The sequence below is a fragment of the Aotus nancymaae genome, unplaced genomic scaffold, assembly GCF_030222135.1.
Source record: "Aotus nancymaae isolate 86718 unplaced genomic scaffold, 86718_ANA_hifiasm-v0.15.2.pri h1tg000012l, whole genome shotgun sequence".
In the NCBI taxonomy this organism is placed as follows: domain Eukaryota; kingdom Metazoa; phylum Chordata; class Mammalia; order Primates; family Aotidae; genus Aotus; species Aotus nancymaae.
Window position 1 is genome coordinate 32,601,161 of NW_026988423.1, and position 27,127 is coordinate 32,628,287.

The window sequence follows — 27,127 nt, forward strand, 5'->3', positions numbered from 1 at the left end:
GGGGCTTGGAGGAAATAATTTTCAATTCTTGTTTTGCTTTCTCAGTGACTTGCTCTTTGTCCCCCTTTTTCTTTTTCGAGACAGTGTTTCTGTCCCCCAGACTGGAGTGCAGTGGTGTGATTTCCACTTCTCAGGTTCAAGCAATTCTCCTGCCTCAGCCTCCCAAGTAGCTGGGATTACAGGCACACACCACCACGGTCCTGCTAATTTTTGTATTTTTTAGTGGAGACAAGGTTTCACCACATTGGCCAGGCTGGCCTCGAACTCCCGACCTCAAGATCCACGTGCCTTGGCCTCCCAAAGTGCTGGGATTATAGGCATGAGCCACCTTGAGCAGCCTGTCCATTTTCATCTCAAATATGTGTCCCTAGTTTCTTTATTGGCAATGCCTTTTAATAAAAAAAGAAATGTTTTAATTAGCAAAATAGTATTTATGTTAACCTAAAAATTACAGCATTTACAAATTTTTAACTATAACAAAGATCAACAGCTAGCCTAATTTTTAAAAAGACTTCAGAATGCGTTATTAATATCTACTGTAACATTCCATATTTGTGATCCATTTTACTTTCTACTGTTGAACAGCAGATCCTTCTGGTTCAAGAAAGGCTCTGAATCCTTATTAAGTTGCTGTAGTTTTGGCAAAATACAAATCAAACTCCGTATTAGTGAGCCTGTATTTATTTGCCAGAAAATTTAATCTGTATGATTTTGAGCCATTGTCACTTACAATAATACAAGAAAATCATGCTGCATAAGTGCTACTTGATTTCCAAGATGCCTTTTGAGCTATCTTTTGAGGTGGTCTTTTTTCTTTAGGACAAGAAGGTTTATTTTTACTGGTTGAAAAAGGCTCAAGTTTGAGTAAAAATATGGGCATTCATCACAACAGAGAATGAAAAACAGACTTCTTCAGACAAGTAACAGCGTAAGTGTTGGGGAGTGTTCTAGACAGATAGACTGACTCAGCTGTGAGGTGTACACTTTCTGGGCAAAGATTAACCCTCCTGCCAGCATAAGCCAACAGTAATAAGCAACTCAACTTCCCTTTTCCACATTGTCCAACGTAGATAACTGGTGACTGAATTAAAAATACAAATCAAATCATTGTAAAGTGAATGTTTGTTGATTTTGTAACATTTATGTAGGTGGGTGAGCCAGGGTTTGAATCAGTCTTGTGCTCTGTTGAACTGGGTGCTGAATGGAATCCACCTAACCTGGCGGGTCCTCAAACTTCATACCAGAGCAATGAATCACCTTCAAAGCTAACTCAGGGAGCATATTGGCTCCAAAGACCATTAACCCTGGGAACTCCCCAACTGAAAGGTGGGACTGGAGAGATTTAGAACTGCTGGCTTTGAGTTGTGAGTCATGGTTGAATGCCAACAACCTGGCATAAATCATGGAAGCACTTGAATTTCACATTCATTGCTTGCAATAGTGTGGGAATTGCTCAACATTTATGACAGACATTTATTCCACAGATAAAAAAATAAAACTTTATTAGAAATCTTGATATTAAATTTAGACATTGAGAATGGAAATCCAGAAGAGCCAATCTTTCTCAAACCACAAATAAGAGGTAGAGTGGTTCTACTGTTTAACTTAATATTTCTTTTTCATAACGTATATGGCCAAAAATCTTTAGTGGAAAGACATGACATTGAGAGGCAGAAAACATAGATTTAAGACCCTACTCTGCTGACCACTAGTTAATTGATGTTGGGAAATCACAAAACTCTCTATTTAGCTTTAGTTTGTTCAGCCTAATATGCATCATAGGGTTAACATCAAGACCCAATGAGGAATTGTATCTAGAAACATTTTAGAGTCATTAATTTAGGGTCATTCACTTATTATTTGAATGATACGTTCAAAATTGAGAAAAAGACCTCAGCACAAAACTTAATGTGACTAAAACTCAGTAATCTCTGAATATTTTTAACCTCTGTAGGAAAATTTTGTAAGATCTGTAACACTGCATTTCAATCTTTTTCTAGGCATTCAGAACAACTATTTATTTGCCTCATAACCCAAATTCATGCTCCCCAATAAAAAAAAAATGAGTACCTAACATTAGGTTATAAAATGCCTGCTGGAAGAGTATTTACAACCATATACAATGAAGAGTCACACTTCCAAGAAGAAAGCCAATGTCCCACTTCAGCATCAAATCTGAGACACGGCATTTCACTTTCTCTGTACAACTGCCATAATCTGTTTGTTAATCTCTTGGTTTCATTTTGAAAACGCAACTATATTTAGAGAGAAAACCAATTCTACCTGTTGTTGGAAGCAAGATCTCTTTCTTTCTTGGATGCTTTACATTTGGACAGAGAAAGGTACATATTTGAACCATATGTGAATTCAAGTGTAACATATTAGCTTTGATTGTCCCAGAATCCCTAGAGGGCTCCAGAAATTAAAGGATGTGTCTGGTCACCCCAATTTTGGAGACTTGAATGCCTTTGTTCATAGTAGGAATCCAGAACAGAACAGAACACCTTCTGTTCCTCATAATTTCGTATACTCCATCCGTAATCATGGCCCTTATTCCAGAGGCTAGTTTGGTTAACCCTACGATAGCAAAATCTGTCATTTTCATGTTCTGGAGAAGAGAGGAGACTACTGGCAGGAGGAAGAGGAAGGCAGAGTAGAATGATAAAATCGTGTGTGTGAAACATGCTGCATAGCCCAGTACTAGCAATAGCAATCATTTTGCTATCCCTCTTCCATGTCTATCAAGTGAGAGTTTGGCCTTGATTTCTAAGATCTTTTTTATGTCTGACAGCGAGTAATTTTATCAAATTCTTGAATTAGGCCACCATAAATAACTAATCATTTGGCTCACATAAAAATGAATTAATGCAAAAATGCTTGCATAAAGGAAGGTATGGCACAGAAGAAAAATAAACAGAGAAAAAAGGAGCTATACCATTTTAATACAATCATGATTTTGACTTCAGCTACACTCTGGAATCTACCAATCAAATTAGCAACATCTTCTCCCTAAGGCAGGCATTTCAGTAGTGGACATAAGAGAACTAGTGTGTCAGTCAGGATCCCCTAGAGAAAAAGAACCAAGAGAATATGTGAATCCACCTTCGTTTGTCTGATTATTTGAGTAGTCTCCTCATCCCACAGTTGTGAGGGCTGTCAAGTCTGAAACCCATATGTCAGACTTACAAGCTGAAAACTCAGGTAGGATTTGATACTACAGGTTTGATGCTAGGGGCTTGAGACAGAATTCCTCCTTACAACAGTCCTTAGGCTGTTCTTCAGCAGATGAATGGTTCTGCTTACTGTGCTGTTCAGCTTTCAGTGGATTGAATGACATTCATCCTTATCAAGTATAATACCTTTTAATTAAAGACTGATTGTAGACGTTAACTGCATCAGCACAATACCTTCGCAGTAACACCTACATTAGCTTTTGATTAAATAACTGGCTTATTAGCCAAGTTAACACAGAAGATTAACCATAACAACCAGTATAGTGTTGAGTTAAAGAGTATTCCCTTTTCAACAAAACATTAGGGATTCCACAAAATGGAGTTAATGCTCTGAAATTTGTCAGAGTTTATAACAGATTTTACATTTCTGCCAGTCAGCGTAGATGTTTTCTTCATGCATCTGAGTTTCATTTTATTTGGTTAAAGATGCCCAAATCACTTGGTGATTGAGCAGATGAGTTTGTTTCCAGTGGTATTATGTGTAGGAATATTTTAATAGAAGCTTGTTCACAAGTCTACATTATGTACATTTTTGAATATTAAAAAATTTATAGAATTTTTTTTAATTAATAAGGCATAAACATGTAGACTCTCAGAACTGCACAGGCCTTCAAGATTAAGTTGCTATACTTTTCACTCAATGCCACGGTATCTTCTTCCTTAATGTTGAAATTTTTAGTATGACATTTCTAATGATGAGCAGGTTACTACTTCAAAAATCAGTGTTCTAAGTTTTAAATAGCTCATTATTGGAAAGATATTTCACAAGATGGCCTATGTCTATCAACCTGATACTTTCATCCATTGACTTTCTCACCGCTCTGTGAAGACGCATATGATAATCCATCATCTCTATAAATCCAATCCTAGTTTCATATATGATCTCTGAAATATCTTAAAACAGCTTCCTTCTTCCTTCATCATGCTTCAGGTGGCACTATAAACTGCTTTCACTGTCTTCCTAATCCCCACTATGTTGTCAAAATAAAAACAAAAATGGAGGATTAATTAATTAGATGTTTATTGAACTGAATCTATATGTCAGATATGAGATAAAGTTTGGCATTGTGCCATTTATCTAAAAAACTCAGACAAGGACATTTTTAGTCATGTAATAAAGACTTAAAATGAATTTAAGGGCAAGATATGGGTATATATACTTTTAGAATAACTAAATTTTGGTTATTCTTTTACAACAAAAAGGCAAAAGCCATGTTAATAAATGGAGTTTTTATGCAAACTATATAGTTTTTATGCATACTATATACTCATCATTGGAAAGAAATTAATAGCAATGTTGGTTAACTGTGTTTGAGTTTAGGAATTTAGGGGAAAATCAGATAAATTCTGGAGATAACCATTTTCTTTTCTTCATCAATCCAAACAGAATCTGAATCTATCCTTTTTCCTAACTGGGATTTTAGAGGCATGAGAAGGAAGCTAAACACACAGACTTCAGTATCCAGTGGAAAGAGATAAGGTGTCTCAAAGAAGGTTGGGTAAGGATGGGGTGTCAGAGACATCTGAATGGAAAAAAAGTTTCGAGAGGTCTCTGGAGAGGCACAAGGATTAAAGAGAAGAGTGCTTACAATCTTCTGGAACACCTTCCCCATCTGGTAATTTCTTAAATATTTCAGTATTATTTTATAATTACTGAAGGTATTTCCACAAACATTTCCTGAGATGTGTTTGTTCAACATAATTCAATATGGAGGTGAAAACCTGTATATGAATGTTTAGGGCATCTCTATCCATAATGGCTAAACACTAGAGCAACCCAGATATCATTTAACAGATGAATGGTTCAGCTAACTCTGCTGCATCCACAGCATAAAACACTCACTATTCAGTGATATATATGTATATATGCATATACCAAAATACCGATACGTGCACAAATTTGTATCCAAGGAATTAGACTGAGTGAAAAAAAAAGCCAGGCTTGAAGGCCTACATACTATTTGATTTCATTTATACAATATTCTTTAGGTGACATAATTAAAGAAATGGATAATGGATTGGTGATTTTTAAAGACTGAGGGAGCTGGTAGGAGATGGCGGCTACAAAAAAGCAATACAGGATCCTTGTGATGACAAAACTCTTCTATCTCTTGACTATATAAATGTCAAAATCCTGATGTGCTATTATATGATGGTTTTGCAAGATGGTACCATTGAGGAAGATTAGGTAAAGGTTACATGGGATCTTTCTGTATTATTTCTTAATACTGCATGTGAATCTATAATTATCTCAAAATAAACAGTTTAATTTTAAAAATCATTTGGGCATATTTAGGTCTCTTTCTGCATTATCTGTTCTGCTCTTTTTCTATTAATCTATGTCTGTCTCTCCATCAATTCTATACTGTCTTGATTACTGCAGCCATAGTAAGCCTTAATAGCAGGTGGAATGCCTCCTCCCACTTTATTCTTCACTTTCAAGATTGTTTTCACATTTATAGTCTCTATGCCTTTTCATATTAATTTTCAAATAAGCTTGTATATGTCTACAAAAGGTGTTGCTAAGATTTAGATAGGAATTATATTATACCTATAGATTAATTTGGGGATAATTGACAATTTTATTATTTTGAGTCTTTTCAATTCATAAACATAATATTGCTCTCCATTCTTTAAGTTTCATCACAGCATTTTATAATTTTCAGCATAAAGGGACTGTATGTATTTTGTTAAGTTTATACCTATTTCATTTTCTTTAGTTATTTTATAAAAGATTGTGTTTTGAATTGTGTGTCTAATTTTGATTTTCAGATATTTGTTGTTAATATATAGAAATGTGACTGATTTCTGTGTATTGATCTTGTATTCTGAAAACTTGAGAGATTTTGAGGGGGCAGATTCCTTGAAATTTTCTATGTAAATAAATATATCATCTGAAAATAGTAACAGTTTCATTTCTTACTTTACAAAATTCCAACCTTTCTGTTGGTTTGTTTTGTTTGTCTTATTGCAATGGCTGAAACTCCTAGTACTACATTGATGAAGATTACTGGGTAGATAGCCTTGCCTTGTTCCTAATCTTGGGGAGAAAAGTTAGTGAAAAAGTCATTTACCCTTACGTGTGATGTAGATAAAGAGCTTTTGTAGATGCTCATTAGTAAGTTGAAGAAATATCCTTCTATTCCTATTTTTCTGAGAGTTAACTTTTTTCAATTATGAATGGATTTTGAATTTTGTCAAATACTTTGTTCTATATTGATTTATATGATTATGTGATTTTTCTTTGTTAACATGTTGATATGGCGGATTATGCTGATTGATTTTGAATGTCAGATTGGCCCCACGTAGTTGGAATAAAGCCTGCGTAGTCATGGTGTATAATTCATTTTATACATTACTATAGTTGATTTGCTAATATTTTGTGAAGGATTTCTGCTCTGAGGAATAATTGTCTATAGTTTTCTTTATTTTTTTTTTTAATTTGCATTTGCTTTTCTGGTTTTGGTATAAGAGTGATTCTAGTCTCATAAAATGAGATGAAAGATATCATGTAAAGTTGGCGTCAATCCATTTTAAAAGTTTTGTAGCACTCTCCTGTGAATCACCTGGGCCTGGACACTTCTTTTTTGGGACATCTTTATTAAAAATTCAATTTCCTTAATGGTTATAGAAATATTCAAATTGGCAGACTCATCTTGGTTGAGTTTGGGTGGCTGGTGGTTTTCAAGGAACTGCTGTGTTTTTCCTGTGTCATTGAATTTATGAGCACTCAAAGGGTTAAGACTACGAATAGATTGCTGTGGTGTAGCCAGCCTCCAAGATGAGCCTCAATGATTCTTGCTTCTTACTATTCATACTCTTGTGTAGTTACCGTGCAAATAATACAGGAGTTGGCCTGTGGAAAATATTGATTACATCAGAAATGGCAATTACGCCTCTTTCCAACATTGGGTTATAAAAGACATCGCAGCTTCTGATATAGTCTCTGTCTCTCTCTGACTATGGCATCATGTGTAGCTCTATGGAGAGGCCATGTGGTGGAGACTTCAGCTCTTTGAGTACACCATCTTGGATATGGATTCTCCAGCCCAGTCAAGCTTTCAGATGCCTGCAGCCCTGGTCAACATGTTAACCACTATTTCATGAGGGACCATGAGCCAGACCATTCAGCTAAGCTCCTCCTAAATTCCTTTCTCTCACAAATTCTAAGATAACAAATGTTACTTTAAATTGCTCAGTTTGGGGGAAATGTATTGGGCAACAATCAATAACTAATAAGATTACCATTGGTATAATTTTAAGACCATTGAACCAGAATGATTTTCCTTTTTCTTCATCTTTACTTATGTGATCATTCTTTTATTCATTCATTTATCTATTCCTTCATTAAAGAAATATTGAATAAACCTTTACTATATGCCATATATTATATTGGGTCTGGGAATACAAAGAACGTTAAAAAGAATATTAAATAGAATTTTCCTTTTCTCTCAGCCCCAAATTAAGGAGAATTAGATAATTTCCCCTTTCTCCTAAAAATAATATCTTGGAATTACCACATATACCCTCTAGGGCTTAATAAAAAATGATAGAATCAGTCCTGTGCCCCTCAAGCCAGGTAGCTTCTGGAAAAGCAAATAGCTTCTATAAAACAAAGGTCAGAAATTGAAGAGGAATTCATAAATGAGAGCTGTTAGGCTAGGAAGAGCATGGGAAAAATGCTCTGGCCTTTCTCCTGTCCTTCCCATTGGGAAGATTTGCTTGTCACCCCCAATCCTACTGGAAGAATTTTCAAGAGGGCCTCCACAGAGATGGAGTTGTAGGCTCTCAAGAAGATTGGTGTCTTATTCACCAGCCTAATGAAGCAGAGCTACAGAAGCATTATGCTTAAATTAGTACTGTTGCTAAGCTGAGAAAGTTCACCCAGGTATGACAAGCATGCATTGGAGTTTAAAGGTTATAGGCTAGAATGGAAACCAGTATCTACTTCTTTTATAGCGCATTCCTAAGGCAGGACACTTTCTGGAATAGCTGCCATTCTAAAAAAGGAGAGAGTGCAGCAGTAGCCAGCACAGCACCTACACACCTGTCTCCAAAACTTTCATCCATTTCCCTTCCTCTCCCTAGTAAGTTGGAAGTAACAGAGAGGAAGTAAAGGAATCATGGAAAATTAAACCCTCCCTACAAACACACACACACATACACAGACACAGACACACACATGATCCCTGAACAATGAACTAAATCTGAATTTGGATAGAGCAGATAAATAGTATTGCCTATGAGATATGAGGTTTCAATTGTTTTAGCAATCCCAGAACGTAACCACAAATCTATGAAATATGCTTGAGCTGTGATGAGAAGTGGGAAAAGAAGGTACAAAAGAACATGTCTGAAAATACTTATTAAAGAAGAATAATTTTTTTCCTGTCAGAATTTATATCTTCAATGAACAAGTTAATCAAAGATGAATTAAAAGTAGAAACATTTTCTTCCTGGGATCTGGAATTTTTTCATGCTGGTCTTTCACTCTCTGGAATTCACAATAAGGAGAAAATGACTTACAAGATATTTTCTTAGCTGTTGACCTGATCTAGAAATAGACCAGAATACAGAGAGGGCAGAATATCCAAAATGGTAGGTAAAGAAAATAATTTTGGTGAGGGTGCGGAAGGACCAAGAAAAAAACAGAAGGAAAGGGAAATTGAAAACCAGAAAAAAGCCTCTGCTGAGTGCCATAGGAACCGACTGCCTCTGTCTCTTCCTTAATCCACTTCTGCCAAATGAGTAGAATTCTTTCCCTATCTCAGCATCTCATGTGTGCCTTGAGTTTACGTCCATATTTCTGTAATGGTGGGCGCAGTGTAGGGTGAGAAGTGGAAGAGTAGAAGGGATTATTTAAAAAGAAAATTTTATAACAAGGAAGTATTGGAAGAAGCAAATCATGGCAACTCTGGATGTTCTTCCTAAAACTCCAGAAATAACTGAGACTACACAAGCTAAAATTTTCTCTAGATAAAAAGTCTATTTCCTCCTGGAGTCCCAGGGGTCCCTTGCATCATAAATGAAGCCGGAAAAAAAAAAAAAGGTTATGTTGCATAGAACTTGGTAAACTTATCAGTTGCCAAGTTACAATGACGTGACATCCTACCTCTAGCGATTAGAAAAGCTGTAGCCCTGGCCCTATGAACACAGAAGTGTTATAATAATTGTTCAATCACACCCTATTGGCCTGAGAAATAACTTGCCTTTATAAATAAATTACTCACTAGCAGGGAGTATCTCAGCACTGAATGAATTTTGGTATATTTTCACTGGTCTTCAAATAAAATCTCTTCATCATAATTCACTGAAATGGACAGGACTGTTTAAGAAGTGGAATTTGGACTAGAAGCAGTGGCTCACACCTGTAATCCCAGCACTTTGGAAAGCCAAGATAGGAGGATCATTTGAGTCCAAAAGTAAGAGACCAGCCTGAGCAACATGGTAAGGCCCCGTTTCTACAAAAATGCAAATGTTAGCCAGCGTGGTGATGCAAGCCTGTAGTCCCAGCTAATTGGGAGGCTGAGGTGGGAGGATCACTTGAGCCCAGGAGGTTAAGGCTGCAGAGAGCCGTATAATTGCACTCCAGCCTGAGCGACAGAATGAGACTCTGCCTTAAAAAAAAAAAAAAAAAAAAAAGGCGGAATTTAGAAAGTCAGCAGATATTTCTTCTGCTTTTAAAAAAATCTGCAAAGATACTTTGAATAATTATGCCCACCTCCCACCTCTGTGAATCAAAAGTCACCTTATATTTGCAAAAACTTAAATTTTACAGAACATTTTAGAAGAGGTCTGATTAGTTGTTTCTGGAACAAGACGGACTTGGTATACCAAAGAAGCTTGGCTCTAAGTGAAGGATGGTCCTTTTACCTTATGTGTAACTTTTAACAAGTTATTTAACCCCTCTGACATTCACTGTATTCTCCTGTAAAGTATAGACAATAATGTCTTCCCTGTATATTATAAATGACTTAGGAAGATTAGCCAGTTAATATGTGTGTTAAAATTATCATCACTGGCCATGCTGCACTGGTTTGCTATTTCTGATTTCCTACTCACTGCATCAGATTAATCACAAAATTCTGCTTTCTTCATGCAATCAAAGTTTGCTGACTTTGGGCAGGACAGTTATTACTCTGTATCCAAAACATGCCATAGCACAGCCTCCATCTAACATTTTTACCTTCATTCTCATTTCTCAGCACTCCACAATATGTGTGCTGTGGACTCAGACTAAACTATAGCACAAAATATCTTTGCCTCCATGTCTTGCCACAGAGATACATAAAGTATACATTCTGCACTCGCATGTTTAGGTTTTCTCCATACCCTTGAATGTCTCCCCTGGAATTCACATGGTAGTGTCTAGGCCTTCAGTTTGAGATATAACATCATTCATCTTTTTCTCCTCTCCTGTATTGTCTCCTTGAGGAAAGAGATAATGTATTCTGATTGGTTTGTGATTTTTGTATTTTTTACAATATAAAAAACAAAGTTTTGCACATAATAGACGCTCAACAAATGCTTTTTTAAACAATGAATTAATGATTTCAAATTTATATAAATGCAAGAATTGTACTCTGGACTCTACCTTTCCGAAGAGTGGGTAGAGACAGAGGTCTCTTCTACTTATCTGCCCAGAAGCTTACTGAAAAAAGTAGTGTGTGGCCCAGAAGAAACAAAGGTGCTGAGAGGTTCTAGGGAAGGCCACCTTGGTCCAATATGAAGAATGCAAAGGCTTATCCTTCAGCTTTGAGTAATAAATCCCTCAAACCTTGAATTATTTTTCATTATAAACAAAAAGCCATTCTATGTGTATTTAAAAATTCTTTAGATAGCAGCAGGTCATGGGAAGCCACGCAGGCTGCTCAGTGCAAGAATCTGATTCTGGGTGTCCCCCTGGGAAACCAATCTCCTGAGCTCAAGGAGATTCTCATCTCTGATTTTTTTCAAATAGCCACAAAGGAGACCTAAGTCGGAAGACTTAACCTCTTCTATGCTCAAGTAAGCCCTTAGCAGCAACTGGAATTCAGAGTATTTCCACTTCAGAATATAACATACATTTCGGAGGAAATGGGGGATTGGCTTAGCCTAGAACGATAAGGCAGCAAGGGGATCTCAAAGAAGAAAGGAGTGTTTAGCCTCTCAACACAGTACATTACTAGGGAAATCACCAAAAATGTAACACCTGCACTGTGGCTTCAGCAGGGAGCCCTGGCTTCTGCTTGGTTACCCCTGCTGAATTCCCCCCAGCACAAAGGAGAACTGGCTGTGATTGTGATCAGGACTTTTCTTTCTTTTTTTAAAATTTAAATTCCGGGGTACATGTGCAGGATGTGCAGGTTTGTTACATAGGTAAACGTGTGCCATGGTGATTTGCTGCACCTGTCACCCCATCACCTAGGTATTAAGCCCAGCATCATTAGCTATTTTTCCTGATGCTTTTCTCCCTTCCCCTGAGAGGCTCCAGTGTGTGTTGTTCTCTTCCCTGTGTCCATGTGTTCACATTGTTCAGCTCCCACTTATAAGTGAGAACAAGCGATGTTTGGTTTTCTGTTCCTGTATTAGTTTGCTGAGATAATGGCTTCCAGCTCCATCCATGTCCTGCAACGGACATGATCTTGTTCCTTTTTATGACTACATAGTATTGCATAGATATATGTATCACATTTTCTTTATCCAGTCTATCACTGATGGGCATATGGCTTGAGTCCATATTTTTGCTATTGTGAATAAGGCTGCAATAAACATACATATGCATGTATCTTTATAATAGCATAATTTATAATCTTTTGGGCATATACCCAGTAATGGAATTGCAGAGTCAAATGGTGTTTCTGGTTCAAGGTCTTTGAGGAATTGCCACACTGTCTTCCAATATGGTTGAACTAATTTACATTCCCACAAATAGACTTAAGATTACAGTAGAAGTCTACAGTGACCAAAACAGCATGGTACTGATAGAAAAACAAAGACTAATGGAACATAATAGAGAACTCAGTAGTGAGACCACACATCTACAACCATCTGATTATTTGACAAACCTGACAAAAACAAGCAATGAGGAAATAATGCCTTATTTAATAAGTGGTATTGGGAGAACTGGTTAGCCATATGCAGAAAATTGAAACTGGACCCCTTCTTTACACTATGTACAAAAATTAAATGAAGATAAAGACTTAAATTTACAACCCAAAACTATAAAAGTCCTGGAAGAAAATCTAGGTAATACCATTCAGGAAATAGGCATGGGAAAGGATTTCATGGCAAATACATCAAAAGCAACTGCAACAAAAGCAAAACTTAACAAACAGGATCTAATTAAAGTTTCTGCACAGCAAAAGAAACTATCATCAGAGCAAATAGATAGACTACAGAATGGGAGAAAATTTTTGCAATCAATCCATCTGTCAAAGGAATCTACAAGGAACTTAAACACATTTACAAGGAAAAAATAACATGAAAAAGTGGGCAAAGGACGAGGACAGACACTTCTCAATAGAAGACATTTATACAGTCAACAAACACATGCAAAAAAGTTCAACATCACTGATCATTAGAGAAATGCAAATCAAAACCAAAATAAGATACCATTTCATACCAGTCAGAATGGCAATTATGAAAAATCAGAACTTTTTTACAAACCAAGACATCACTTGTCACTGGTTAGTAGGTCTCTCACAGTCACCACTAGACATGGTTATTCTCAGAGCCAATCCTTCAGATTTTGTATCATTCCTGCCTGTTTTCTTCCTTGACTCCATGTGTCAGGAATTGCTTACCACAGGAACATATATTTTCCCCCTCCTCTGTATCTGTGTAGAGAAATAGGGAACATATATTTCTAAAGAACAAAACAGATTTTTTTCAAGTACAAGGCCATTTTAATGCAAATTTAGAAAGGTAAAAGTGAAACTTATTTATGTGAACATTTTGAACCTGCCATTAAAGACAAAAAATTAAGTCAAGGAGCATAACAAGCTGGTAAAGTAAAAATTTACACAATTGACACATTACAAAAAAAAAATCAAGCAGCAAGTAGGCGCGGTGGCTCACGCCTGTAATAGCAGCACTTTGGGAGGCCAAGGCAGGTGGATCACCTGAGGTCAGGAATTCTAGACCAGCCTGGCCAACATGGTGAGACCCCATCTCTACTAAAAATACAAAATTAATCGGGAGTGGTGGTGCTTGCCTGTAATCCCAACTACCTGGAAGGCTGAGGCAGGAGAATCGCTTGAACCTGGGAGGTGGAGGTTGCAGTTAGCCAAGATTGCACCATTGCACTTCAACCTGGGCAACAAGAGGAAAACTGTGTCTCAAAAAAAAAAAAAAAAAAATCAAGCATAGTCGAAGCGAAGTAATCAACACACAAATAACACAGTAAAATTGTTGAAAGTGAAACGTTGAGCAAAGAATCACCTTATGATTAAACAGACAAAAAATAAACTTGATAGAAATCATTTTAGATAGACTGAAAGTAAGTAAAATTATACATGTTAAATATTGATGACAATAATATTTGCTAAAACATCAAAATATCCTCAGAAATTTCGATCTAACATTTTTAGACAGGAAATTTGGACTTTCTAGAAGTTATGACTGCAAAAGATAGTTCACAATTGCATATGGGTAAAAATTGATTTAAATAAAAATGAGACACCTTTCGTAAAATTTATACTAAAAAGGATTTGTCCAGATGAAAACAAGTTTAGTAGAGTAACTTTTTTTAATTGAGGTGATTTAACTCTAAATAGCAAATTGATGAAGGAATTAAATAACCTTAATGTCATTTACTCCAAAAAATACTTCTTTCCAGTTAAAAAAATTATCAGCACTAGTATATGTAAAAAAAATAGTGTGAAAATATACTCAGTCTAAGAACTGGCAGATGTTAATATCTGAGGTGTAAAAAGAGCCAGACGCACTTCCCATGTGGAGTGAGCACAAAACCAACTCCTCATACAATACCAAGAGTCAAAATATCCTTCGTACACTCTACACTGCCTCCCCAGACACTTCTTCTATGTCCCCCTCAATGTTTGTTACCTCAGCCTCTGCTGGGGTGATTTCATTATTATGGATCCTCTCGCCAGAGAACATCCTGAAATGCCAAGCTTGCATTCCGGTAGATTGGTCTTAAATTCTGACACATACATCCACACACACTCTCACACTCAGCCTCACACATAAAGGTGTGGAGGTTGAAGTGGGTTACAAAATAGTCTTCGGAGATGCAGTGAAGATAATTTATTCCATGATAGAGGCTTCTCATAAGGAGATGGGTAATGTCTGGAAAGAAATACAAAGAAGGGCTCCAGGGTGGTGTAAACAGTCTGTTCTTTTAGCTGGGTGCTGGATGCACAGGAGTAGCTGGTAAAAAATTATCAAATATGCTCATTTATCTTTATGCATATTATAGTACATTACAAATGTTTACAGATATTAAAGTAAATGTAGGCAGAAAAATATACCAAGTCCTTACCTGCATGCAAAAACTGATTGCAGAGTGGAGAGATGTTGGCTTGAGAGCAACACATGGAAAAAGGCCTAAGGTGTTTAATTGGCTACAGTCTCAATCCAAGAGTGGAGTCTGGATGCCAAAATTACTGAAAAAGAAAAATGTTCACTAGTATAAGAAGTAAATGTATTCAGAATGTAAAATGTTCTTAGGGATTGTACAATACAGTTCTTTCATTTTACATCTGAGAGCATCAAAGCCCACAGAGGACTTGGCTCAATAAAATTCAGATTTTAAGAAAAAGAATTAGAACTGAATATCATGCTTTCTGACTTCCTCACCCAGAGCACATTCCTTTTGATCTGTGCTTCCCAACCTTCCTGAGTAAGAATCATCTTTGGAACCCTTTAAAAAAATTCTGAATCTGCCAGCCATGATGTCTCACATCTGTAATCCCAGCAGTTTAGGAGGCTGAGGTAGGTGGATCACCTGAGGTCAGGTATTCGAGACCAGCCTGGCCAACATGGCAAAACCCTGTCTCTACTAAAAATAGAAAAACTAACCAGTCTTGGTGGCGTGTGCCTATAATCCCAGCTAGTTGGGAGGCTGAGACAAGAGAATCGCTTGAACCCAGGAGGTGGAGGCTGCAGTGAGTCAAGATCGCGCCATAGCACTCCAGCCTGGGCAACAGAGTGAAACTGTCTCAAAAAAAACAAAGAACAGAAAACAAACAAGAAAAAGCAACCCTGAATTTCTAGGTCATTCTGTACAACACACTGAGGACACACCGTGCCCTGGTCTATTCCAGACCACTGCTGCACCAGAATTGGAAATGTGACGCTTTTGCTCTACTCATCCCTTCATTCACTGTGGTTGATTAATCAGATCAGTTTCTACTTTATGCAAGACAGTTTGTTTGGCAGTGGTCAAAGAATGTGAAAAACACACCATACCCAATTTCTGGCCAGTCTATACCCTCGGTATATGTAATGTTGCAAAATCATATTTCAAGTGAAAAGGAAAAACCATACTTGTTTTACAAAATTAGAGAAACCCCATCGTCAGCCAGAAAATAACTAAAATACATAAGCAATAAATTTGAGTCTTAGACCCGATGGTGTTCAAAATAACCCACACACTGTATAGGACAAAAACCAAGTTCATTGGCACAGGGCACAGTAGGAAAGAGAGGAGGCTGAGCACCCAGTTTGCACAAAGCTGTGTCACTCAAGTGCTGGTCTGCTGGCTCATGGCCTGGCTCCTGCCATCCCAGTCACAGGGCCAAATGGGTGATGATTGAAAGAATGGTTCTGCCCTGCTGAGGATGGAAAAGGGATCTCAGGGAAAAGTAGGGAAGTGAAAGTACAGAGAGGCAGAGGAAAATCATCTCCTTATACAAGAAGAGCTTGCAAATAAAAATTACAAAGTACATGAAGAAAAAGACTCAGAAGAGACTGTCAAGAAAATAAAACATTTCAGACAAAAATTTACTTCTGACAATAATGAAAACAATGACATCAAAATCTTCAAGATCCTTAAAAAACAGAGGTAAAAATTCATAAAATAAAAACAGTGTTATGGAACAAAAGAGGTAGATACTGAACATAGGTGGATAATAAAACCAACCAATCCTAAATCATAAAATGAATAATACAGTCACTAAAATAATAACTTGATAGAGGGAACAAAGTCTAAATTGAACATGGGTAAAGATATAATTAGCAAGCTAAAAGAATGAAGTATTTAGTAAATGTCAAGGGGAAAGCTGTCTACCCATATACATAATATGTATTTTGCACATATTATATGTAATATATAGTATGCATAAATTATTTTTCTTATTTCATATTATTAATAAAATAAATTCAAATATAAATGTTAAATAAACTTTAAATCTATTAGGAGAAAATATAGGTGCATGAATTTAAGATTGTAGAGTAGAGTAAGGTTTATTAAAGCAGACACAAAAAGACCAAATCATAAAGAAAAACTCTGATAAACCTGACCACTTTAGCCTTAAAACTATGCATAAATAATGGTATGTAAAACAAAATTAAAGACCACTCTAAGGAAATTTGTTCAGCCCATATAAGTCTACATTCAAAATATGAAAATAAACATATTCAATACAAAAATATCAAAGAATATAATAGAAAAATGGGCAAAATATTTTCATGTGCCGTTCATGGAAAATGACAAACTGAAATGGAAAACTGCAGATGTAAAATGCAAGTGAAAACACGCTCAACTATAAAATTGATCAGGAAAATTTTAAAAGTAAGACACACTTTAAAGTCCACCAGATAGGCAAAAATATCTATGATTGGCAAAGAATGAGAGAAAATCAGAACTCTCATTTAATACTGATGAGAGTTTGCCAATAGAACCACCACAAAGAGCAGTGGTATCACACTAAAACGTTATACTCTGCAACCCAGTCATCCAAGGTGAGAATGCTTCTGTGTGTATGTTTGCCCTACAGAAAATCTATGAACTCTTACAGAGTAAGGATAACGATATACAGGGATGTCCAATACAACGATGTTGTAGCAAAAAGTGGAAGTAATGCAAGCATCAAGTGGTAGTGAGTAAAGATACATAGTTCGATACGTAGATAGACAAATTGTGATACGTTCATATAATAAAATATACTGTAGTTAAAAAGAATAACCTATGTATGTGTTGTCATGAATCTGCCTTAAAATATAATGTTAAATGAAAAAGCGAGTTAGAAAACTTTACATGTATTGTATTTAATTTTTTTTTTTTTTTTTTGAGACTGAGTCTTGCTCTGTCTCCAGCCTGGAATGCAATGGCATGATCTTGGCTCACTGCAACCTCCACCTCCTGGGTTCAAGCAATTCCCCTGCCTCAGCCTCCCGAGTTGCTGGGACTACAGGCGCATGCCACCATGCCCGGCTAATTTTTTGTATTTTAGTAGAAATAGGGTTTCACCATGTTGGCCAGGATGGTCTCCAACTCCTGACCTTGTGATCCGCTTGCCTCGCCCTCCCAAAGTGCCAGGATTACAGGCATGAGTCACTGCACCCAGCCCTGTATTTAATTTAAATAATGTAAATAAATTATAAAGCTTTACTAATATGTATAAACTATATATATATTTTATGTATGTGCATATGTTATAGTTAAAGGATATGTACATAGAACTGGTTGCTCATCAAATACTTCTTAATCACTAGCTCTGGAAGGGAAGGAAATGCACTTAGAAGGACATCACAGGGGTCTCAATTTTACCTATCATGTTTTTTGCCTTTAGAAAAGTCTAAAGAAAAATGGAAATATTGACAGTTGTTCCCTTTTGGTAATGGATAAGTGGGAATTTGTTAATTAACATTTTTGGTTTTTGTTTTTAATTTTCTTAAGGGAAAATACCTAAATTCAAGAGCTTAGTGAGGGCTAAAAGGTTTCCAAACCTAGAAAATTTTTAAAGGAGCTTTAAAAAATATCATATAGCCAGATTTGGTGGCTGACACCTGTAATCCTAGCACTTTGGAAGGCCAAGGCAGGTGGATCACCTGAGGTCAGGAGTTCGAGACCAGCCTGGCCAACATGGTGAAGCCTTGTCTCTACTAAATCTACAAAAGTCAGCCAGGCATGGTGGCAGGTGCCTATAATCCCAGCTACTTGGGAGGCAGAGGCAGGAGAATTGCTTGAACCCAAGAGGCGGAGGTAGCAATGACCTGAGATTGCACCACTGCACCCTAGTCTGCACAACAAGAGAGAGACTCCATCTCAAACAACAACAACAACAACAAAGAACAAAAAGTAGCGTATTTATAAGCAGAACAGCTGCCATAATAAGGGCATCCAAGCACATCATATCTGGAACAAGTGAGAGAACAGGGAGCATGAAGAAAGGAGTCCGTCAACACAAATTCCCTCTGACATTCGAACAGTCGTCACTGACTTGTATTCTTTTGCTCCAACATCTCTAATGAAAATCCATATATGAAAGTTGGAAGAAGATTAGCCTCAAATTAAGAAAGAATTCTCCAGCAATTACAACTTTGAAAAATTACTTGGTAATCTCAGGAGGCACTAAGATGCTCTCACTGAAGTTAGTCAAATCTAGTGTGAATACAACCTGGTATGAACACAGCTTTTGGAGTTGACTAATGCTTGCTGTAGTTTGAGGTTTGGCGATGGGGAGAATGGCAAGCATGATAACACTGTTGACTCCAATAACAAGGCATTTTGCTGAGCATTTCAGAAACTCCCTCACTTAATTCTTATAGTAACACTAGAGGTTGGTAATATTTTGTTATTCTCATTTTACAAATGAAGGTGAATATCACATGCTTGGTAGAGATTTGAATTCAGATTGTTCTGACTCTAAGTCCTGAACATTAAGTGCCTTACTGCCATTAGAATGTCAAGATTTATGAAATCAAAGAACCAGATTTCTAGTTGTGAAATATAAGGTTCACCAAGGATAGATAGATGTCCTGAAGATATTTGGGCCACTTCAGAGTTCCTGAAGGCAAACCACTTAAAAGTGAACTTCAAAGGATACTATTTGGTCTCGTAAAGTCTAGTTTTAATGTTATGAATGTTACTGACTCTACAACATAATACAAAGTGGCAAAAAAAAAAAAAACCTGACAAAATGACAGAGGGATTTGTACAAAGAAAGAAATAAGTACAAAACCCAGTTCTTGAGACATTCGGTGCCTTTGGGTGTGGGTGTTCCCCCAATCAGTGATCCCATGAACCTACACAGCCCACATTTTCGAATTACCCTTATTCTATTCCTGTCATATGCTCAATCCTTATCACATGAAAAATCTGTGAAATAGTCATATTCTCATAGCCTCAACCAAACCCTTCCCACACAGCTGGCATTCGTTTTATCTATATCTGAATAAAAGAGAGGTAGATGAGTCAAATATGCCAGAATTTTAACCTATAGTGTGAAAGAAGTGTAGGTGTTTGCAAAACCAAATTTTACTTACTCCCCCAGGCTGGGGGACCCTCTGGGGATGACATGGAATTTGTCCACTTAGCCTCAGTGTCTATGCTGGTTAAGAAGAGCACTTCCCCAAGGATACTGTGTCCAGAAAGAGGAAATGAATTACAAGAACATTAAGCCCAGACCAAAAAGTACCTCCCATTGAACCCTCTTGGCTATGCAGATTCCTCAAAGAGAATCTGAAGGACTCAATGAGTTCTGGTTCAGGGTTTGGGTCAAGGGTCAGACCCACAACTAAATGTGTTTTGTGGAGTAAGAAATAAAATGGTGGGAAGGGGGGATGGCACAGTGATGATGTGTGTGCTGTCATGTCTCAACCACATCCAGTGAAAAGCTCATCACTCGTGTTCTGGGAGAGCCTGGAAAAGGACAAATGGAGCAATCACAACCTTTCCAGCTCCCTTAGCACTGCACCTCTTGCCTTCCCTCCTTTTACCTCTCTCACCTCCACCATGATTGGGACGCTGAGCATGTCACAGGTCATTCAAGCGACTTTGCTAATGAAGACTTAATTTCCCCAAATATGTGCATGGAAATATAATCAGGGTAAGTATTGGATCCCAAAGTTTTGGTCTCAAAGGAGTACATTTCCAGACAGCCACCAAAAGAAGTAAGTTGCTCAGAGCCCACAGAAGTAGTCGAGCAGAATGTTCAGGGCACTCTGAGTCTTTGGGCTTCTTTGTCTGGAACAACTCTGCTGCCCTCATGGTCAAAAGGGCTCTTCAGCAGGGATTTCTACTAAGCCCAGAGAGCAGCTGGGGCTGGGTACTGAGGAGATGTTATGCATCTGAGCAGGAGTGACTGAGCAAGAAAAGCGTTCTTGGCAGGAGCTTAAATTTCTGACTCTGGAAAAGGATTGTACTCAAATTTCTGAAAACTACAGAATTGTAAGTACAAAGTACAGGCTGGGTGCAGTGGCTCATGCCTGTAATCCCAGCACTTTAGTAGGCCGAAGGAGGTGGGATCACCTGAGGTCAGGAGTTTGAGACCAGAGTGACCAACATGGTGAAACCCCATCTCTACTAAAAATACAAAAATTAGCCAGGCATGGTGGTGCCCACCTGTAATCCCAGGACTTGTGAGGCTGAGGCAGGAGAATTGCTTGAATCCAGGAGGCAGAGGTTGCAGTGAGCTGAGATTGTGCCACTGCATTCCAGCCTGGGCAACAGAGTAAGACTCTGTCTCAAAAAATAAAAAAATAAATAAAAGTACAAAGTCCTATGTCTTTTTCATTCCAGAGAAAACTTCCCTGTACAAAAAAAAAAAAAAAAAAAAACGAAGTCCCATGTAATTTTCTGTTACAACCCATCTATGAATTGAGGGCCCCAGTAAGCTCCATCTGAAACCAGTATCATGATATTTGCATACATAAGGAGAGTTCTGATGCCGGCTGCCTACTTGGGTTAAAGTCCCATTAGAAAAGCTCCTGGGTAGAATACATTGTACACACAGGTTGTGAAGGCAGAGAACATCAAGGCTAGGAGCAACATGTGAAGACACTTGTGGGCATGAGTCTGGAACAAGTAAACCTCTGAGCTTCAATTTTCTTATCTGTAACAACGAAAGAGTTGTACTTACTCTAACCATCTTAGAAAGGTGATTAATTGTGACAATCAAATAAGGTAATTGCATTGGTCTCCCCAGACTGCTGCAACTAAATACCGTAGACTGGGTTGCTTAGACAAAGACATTTATCCATTTTTCACAGCTGGAGGATGGAAGTCCACATCAAGGTGCCAGCTATATGGTTTCTAGTGAGGGCTGTCTTCCTAGATTACACATGACCATTTCCTTGCTGTAGCCTCACATGGCAGAGAGAGCTCCTTTTAGTCTCTTCTTCTTATAAGGGTGCTAATCTCATCATAGGACTCTCCTCTTGGGACCTGACCTAAACTGAATTCATGTCTGAAGGGCCTAACCCCCAATACCATCATGATGGGAATTAGGGCTTCAACATATGAATTTGAGGGGGTCACATTCAGTTCATATCAGTAATAAAATAAAAGTTTTGTTAAGTTATTTAGAACTCTGTAAATCTACTTGGTATCATTACCACCATTACTAATGTAAGCTTTGTATAATATGTCAGAGCCTGACACAATATCCTGTAATTTTTTTTCCGTAAGGATCATGGCATTTTAAGGAAACTTAAAAACATGCTCTGCAATCTCTGTCCCCATCCCTACTCTCCCCATGAGTAAACAGATAAAGCTGGTTATAAATTTTATCTTCATATTTTAATAAGTATTATCCTATAACAAGTTATTTCACCTCTCTAAGACTTAGTTTCTTCATTTGTAGAAGAGAGACAATGCTGATAACACCTACTTCGCCAGAGCTGTGATGAAGTTTAAATCATATAATGCATGTTACTTGTGTACATTAGTCCATATTAACACAGAGTAATAGCTTGATACTGTTAGTGTTAAATGTCACTGCATGTTAAATGCTTCTGTTATGCTTTGTTATTATTAATGTTACTGTTAATCTTAGTTGGGCTATATACGCAAGTCTCCTGACATCTGGTGTTCTTCACAAAAAGAAGACGTTCTAATCTAGCAAAGCCAATTAAGGCTAAGAACCATTTTTTTCTTGATGACAAATCTTACTAGGTCTTTACCAGCTGCATTTGTTGCATCTAAACAGAAAAGTTGAGTGCAAGGGAAAGTCAGTTTTTGGAAGTACCCATCAGAAGGCCAGTAGGTAGAATAGGACTCAGGTTACAAATTTCAGTAGGTTTTAGTTGGGCCTTGTTGCTAAGATACCTGTATTTTCCCAAAAACCAAAGGCAATATAAAGTCTGTTCTGAAGCCATAGAGAAAACTTCCCTGTGAAAAAGTATCACTGGATCCTCTCTTCTGCAGATAGCCACGGTCACGTGGTATTTATTTTTTCTCTGTACTAAGTCTATTTGTTAGTGCTTAGAACTGCCACTTTACTTTTCTAAAACAATAACAACAACAATAAAAAAATCAAAGTATGAGTGCCCAGTCAGAACTGGTAGGGTTACTACTGAGTGTTCAAGAACCAAGTTCTCTGCCAGAGGGAGACTGAATGTTTGCCTCATTCCCAGGCTTCCTCGGCTTAAGTTGAAAAAGTTAGTGGATTAGTCCTGATGAATGACTGATGCTCTCAGCAAGCATGGGCACCAAGCCAGAAATCAGCCCTATGTACAGACAGCAGCCATGTCGGGGGTTACTGGACGTGGCTGATAACAGGACCGGAAACCCATCAGAGACACCCACCCCCTTACCTCTGGGCCTCATCAAAATTACCTGCCAAAGAGACTCTGGTCCAGACCAGCACCTTGTCAGCCTGTTTTGTAATAGAAAACAGCTGGCCCCGTTGAGACACAGAGGTGGAAAGAGTAAAAAGAGTGGAGAAAATGCACCATTCATAACTTTTCTGGTTGTGCAGAACTGAAAGTTGCAATCACGGGGCATGTAAAAAAGGGAAATTCTAGGGACCCTGTGGGAATGATAGTATCCTCCTCTGAAGAGGCTGATAGGAAATCACAGCTACTGAATTTAAATCAAAGATGACTGTTGATCCTTAATAACGGATTTTGAGTAGGAGCTGAACACTGCTTAGCAACATCCCAGGGACAGCAGAGGCAAAATGGTAGAGAGTTTTGATCAGGCAGTTCAGGTGGGTAGTAGAAGCCCCATTGCTGCTTCTTCCTAATTGTTGCTGTCATCCAGTGCCTATTGTCTGGCATTGTGCTCCACAAATTCTTGTTGAATGAATGTTTAACAAAATTTATGACTTGCATCTTCTAAGGCTGAGCAGTATGAATTTTTTGGTTCATTTGATCACAATTCGACTCAATGTTCTGTCACTTAGTTGCTCTGCTGTCTTGGGAAAGTTCCTCAATATGTCCAAATCTTAGTTCATTTTTCTATAAAACTGGACTTGAACAGTTACATTATATGACTTTAAAGATAACTAAATTAAATAGAATGTGTTCTTAAATACCTTTCATGAAATGTAAGCTCAGCAAATGATAAAAGTGATTATGAACTGTGTAGTCATTCAATCCCATAGTAACTATTAATGTATATAAATGATGCCCAGATTTAAAAGACAGGATAAATATAATATCACAAATACCAAGAAATGTTAATATCAGACTGTTGCCTTGTTAACAGAAGCCAGTGGGAAGAGTCCTTGCATGTTTCAGCAACATCCTAGTTATTTATCCAGAAGAGGTTTCACCAAACACATTATATAGAAGAACTCACCAAGAAACAGTGGGCTGAAGAGACTTTGGGTCACCAGCTAATACCAGGGACAAAGGTCATCTGAAAAACCAGAAGCCAGTTGTGAAATGGGTACCATCAACATCACTGGTCCTTGCATTTATAAAGAGGCAATTTACTTTTTAAATTAGATCAAGTTTTCTTTCTCTGAGTAATGAAATAATCTCTCTGTACAAACATATACATATATACACATATGCAGGTACCCAATACACACAGAAAAAAAGAGTTAATTCAAGAATAGAAAAGGAATTTAAGATCATTCAAATCGTGATCTTCAAAATTCAGGTATACACATTTCACTCATAACAGGAACAGGAAGCTGTGTATAAGGAACAGTCATAAAACAAGAAAGAGGTCTTTGAAATCAAAATTATAATTGCCATCTACATACAGTTGCTTGTTTTCGCTCACACTCTCTCTCTCTCTCTCACATACACACACACACACACACACACACACACACACACACTCTCACACAGAAACTTCCAAATGCCCTCTATTAACAGGACACTTAAATCCAGGTAATGTATATATCAAATTAGAATTCTAGCCCTTCTATATAGTCTCAGAGTGTCTGTCATCTCTCCCCAAATGTTTCCAAGTCCCCCACCTGCAGTTCCCTGTGGCTTTTTCAGTGAGAATATGCCACTCAGCTTCTCTATCAGTTCTTCCAGTGGCCCTGAGTGATGAGATCACTAAGGAAATACTTCAGTGTTGAGAGACTCATCCTAGGCCCAAAGAAAGCCCACCTTCTGTAGTCAGAAGGCGCACTTAGAAGTGAATCAGTACTTTGTCCTTTAAGGCTTTCTATTTGTGAAGAACAAGAGGTGAATAGCACTGTCCTTGCTGTGCGCACTCATGTTCCTCTGAAGCCTCTTTGATACAATAACTCAGAATGTTCTCCCTTCCTCTCAGAGCATGGAATCTGTCCTAAAAATGGAGGGATTGTGTGGTTTGAAAAAACTCCTGTAGGTGGTTGTGATTCACAACACCCCACCCATACAGTGCTGGATTGAGAACTAGGTGTCAAAAGGCACATTAAACAGTGGGCATGAGGCTTCCTAGATCTCTTATCTCACAGACCTTATGGAAAAGCAAGTTTGGAAATAAATGAGCCTATGATGAAAATTTAAGTCTCTGTAAAATATTTTTCATCTACAAAGAAATAACTTTTTCCTCTGCCAAAGTTATTTCAGATGCATGTGTCCTCATTATTGTCATCTGGGTATTTATAAGCAATACCATGTCCCTTGCATTTCAAGTGTGTTGTGGATTAAAGATTATATTATTTTCACTTTATCCTTATCATCTCCAAACATCCCATACAACAACTGCAAAGGAAGTAATAATGTAAACTCTCAATTCTGTTGTGAGGATCAGTTTACTTCTATTACATAAGACATCTAAAACAATAAAATGTGATTAATGTATAAAAGCTATTATTATATTTAACTTTTCTTTGAGTATAGTCTTATGACTACATTGTGTAGTCAATATTGTATAATCTGCATTCCATAATCATACAAAAATGTCATCTTCACAATACATTTCTAATAATCTGGAAAGCATTCTGTCATTTTCTTAATATTGGCATGATTCTTGGATTTGGTAAAAGGGATTGGAAGAGATTCATTCCATGTTCAGGTCTCTTTTCTCCCCTGTTTGAACTTGTCCATAGCCCTTTCCCTAAAGTGAATCTGATTGCTAGGAAAGAGTCTGTTGTGAAATATGTCTCAATATTACATTTATTTGCAAGATATTCAGCTTTACTCCAGGCTCTGGTCTTGTTCTCTCTAATGAGATCAATGTAATGCCAAACTGAGTCACTGGCTCCTTCCCTCCTTCCAAAGAAAACAGAATGGCAATTCCAAGGAATTCTTTTCTTTGTTAGTTTTTAGCCTCCTATTTCATTTCTATTATAAATAGCATCAATTATCTAATGTGTAGCTGACAGGGAAGTTTGCCTCCCATGAATCATTTAGTTCAGCTGATTCAGCAAAACATTTGACCATGAATGTGTATGCGTGTGTGTGTGCACAGACTCCAATGCCTGAGTTTTCATATAAACTAGAAAAAGGCCATTTGTCTCCAGATTAATGATAAACAAGATTAAGAACATAGTTTCAAAGTTTTGTTTCATTTGGGCCTTCTCAAGATGCATTTAGCAGATACTAAGTTATGATGATCTTTGGAAAGTTTACAAGTTTCCAGGGGTCCAGGATAGTAATTAACTCTTAATTGTAAAAACAAGTGCTGCTGAAGAACATAAGGTCATAGGAAAATCAGGAATCAGGACTCTTTACAGGAAAAAGTGAATAAAATCATGTTTATTCATTTATGAATCACTCATTCATGATTTTCTTTTTATAATGTCGTCAAGAGACAAAATGTCTTATGTTTAAGTTTTTACTATGCTTGTATTTCAGCATCACCAAGAGATACTACTCCTGATCTTTTCATTTCGCTTTCATTGGATCTGCCTAAACTCAGTGTCTCGCCTATAAAACCAGTCAATTCATGAAAAATTGTTTGTAAGAAAATGTTCCCAACACAAAGAAATAATAATTGTTTGAGATGATAAATATGCTAATTATCCTGATCTGATCACTATACATGATATGTATGGAAACATCACTATGTACCTTGTAAATGTGTACAATCATTATATGTCAATCAAAAAAAGAAAGGGAAAATGTAGTAAGAAAATCTAAACAGGCTGATGCGAATTCGGATGTTTTCACTGGTGTATTAGTTAATAGGAAAAAAGAACTTGTAAAAACTGTTCCATACTTTTTTATCCCAAAGAGTTAATCCATGCTGTTACAGACATTACCCTGCGACACATACAAATGCTTTTCCAACTAACTGATTTCAAATCAAAGGGCAAAATATACATTAGTAATGATTATATGCAAAATTCCCCTCAATGTGAATGTTAGTAATTATGTTTTAATGTCAGTTACAAAGATCCCTAAGCAGAGATTTGAGATGCTTTATATTAATGAATCAAGCTTTAATTCATGAGTTCAAGATATCACAAATTGTCCAGGTCAGGTGGCTCACTCCTGCAATCCCAGCACTTTGGAAGGCCAAGACAGGTGGATCATTTGAGCCCTGGAGTTTGAGACCAGCCTGGGCAACATGGTGAAATGAAACCCCAGTGTCTACAAGAAATACAAAA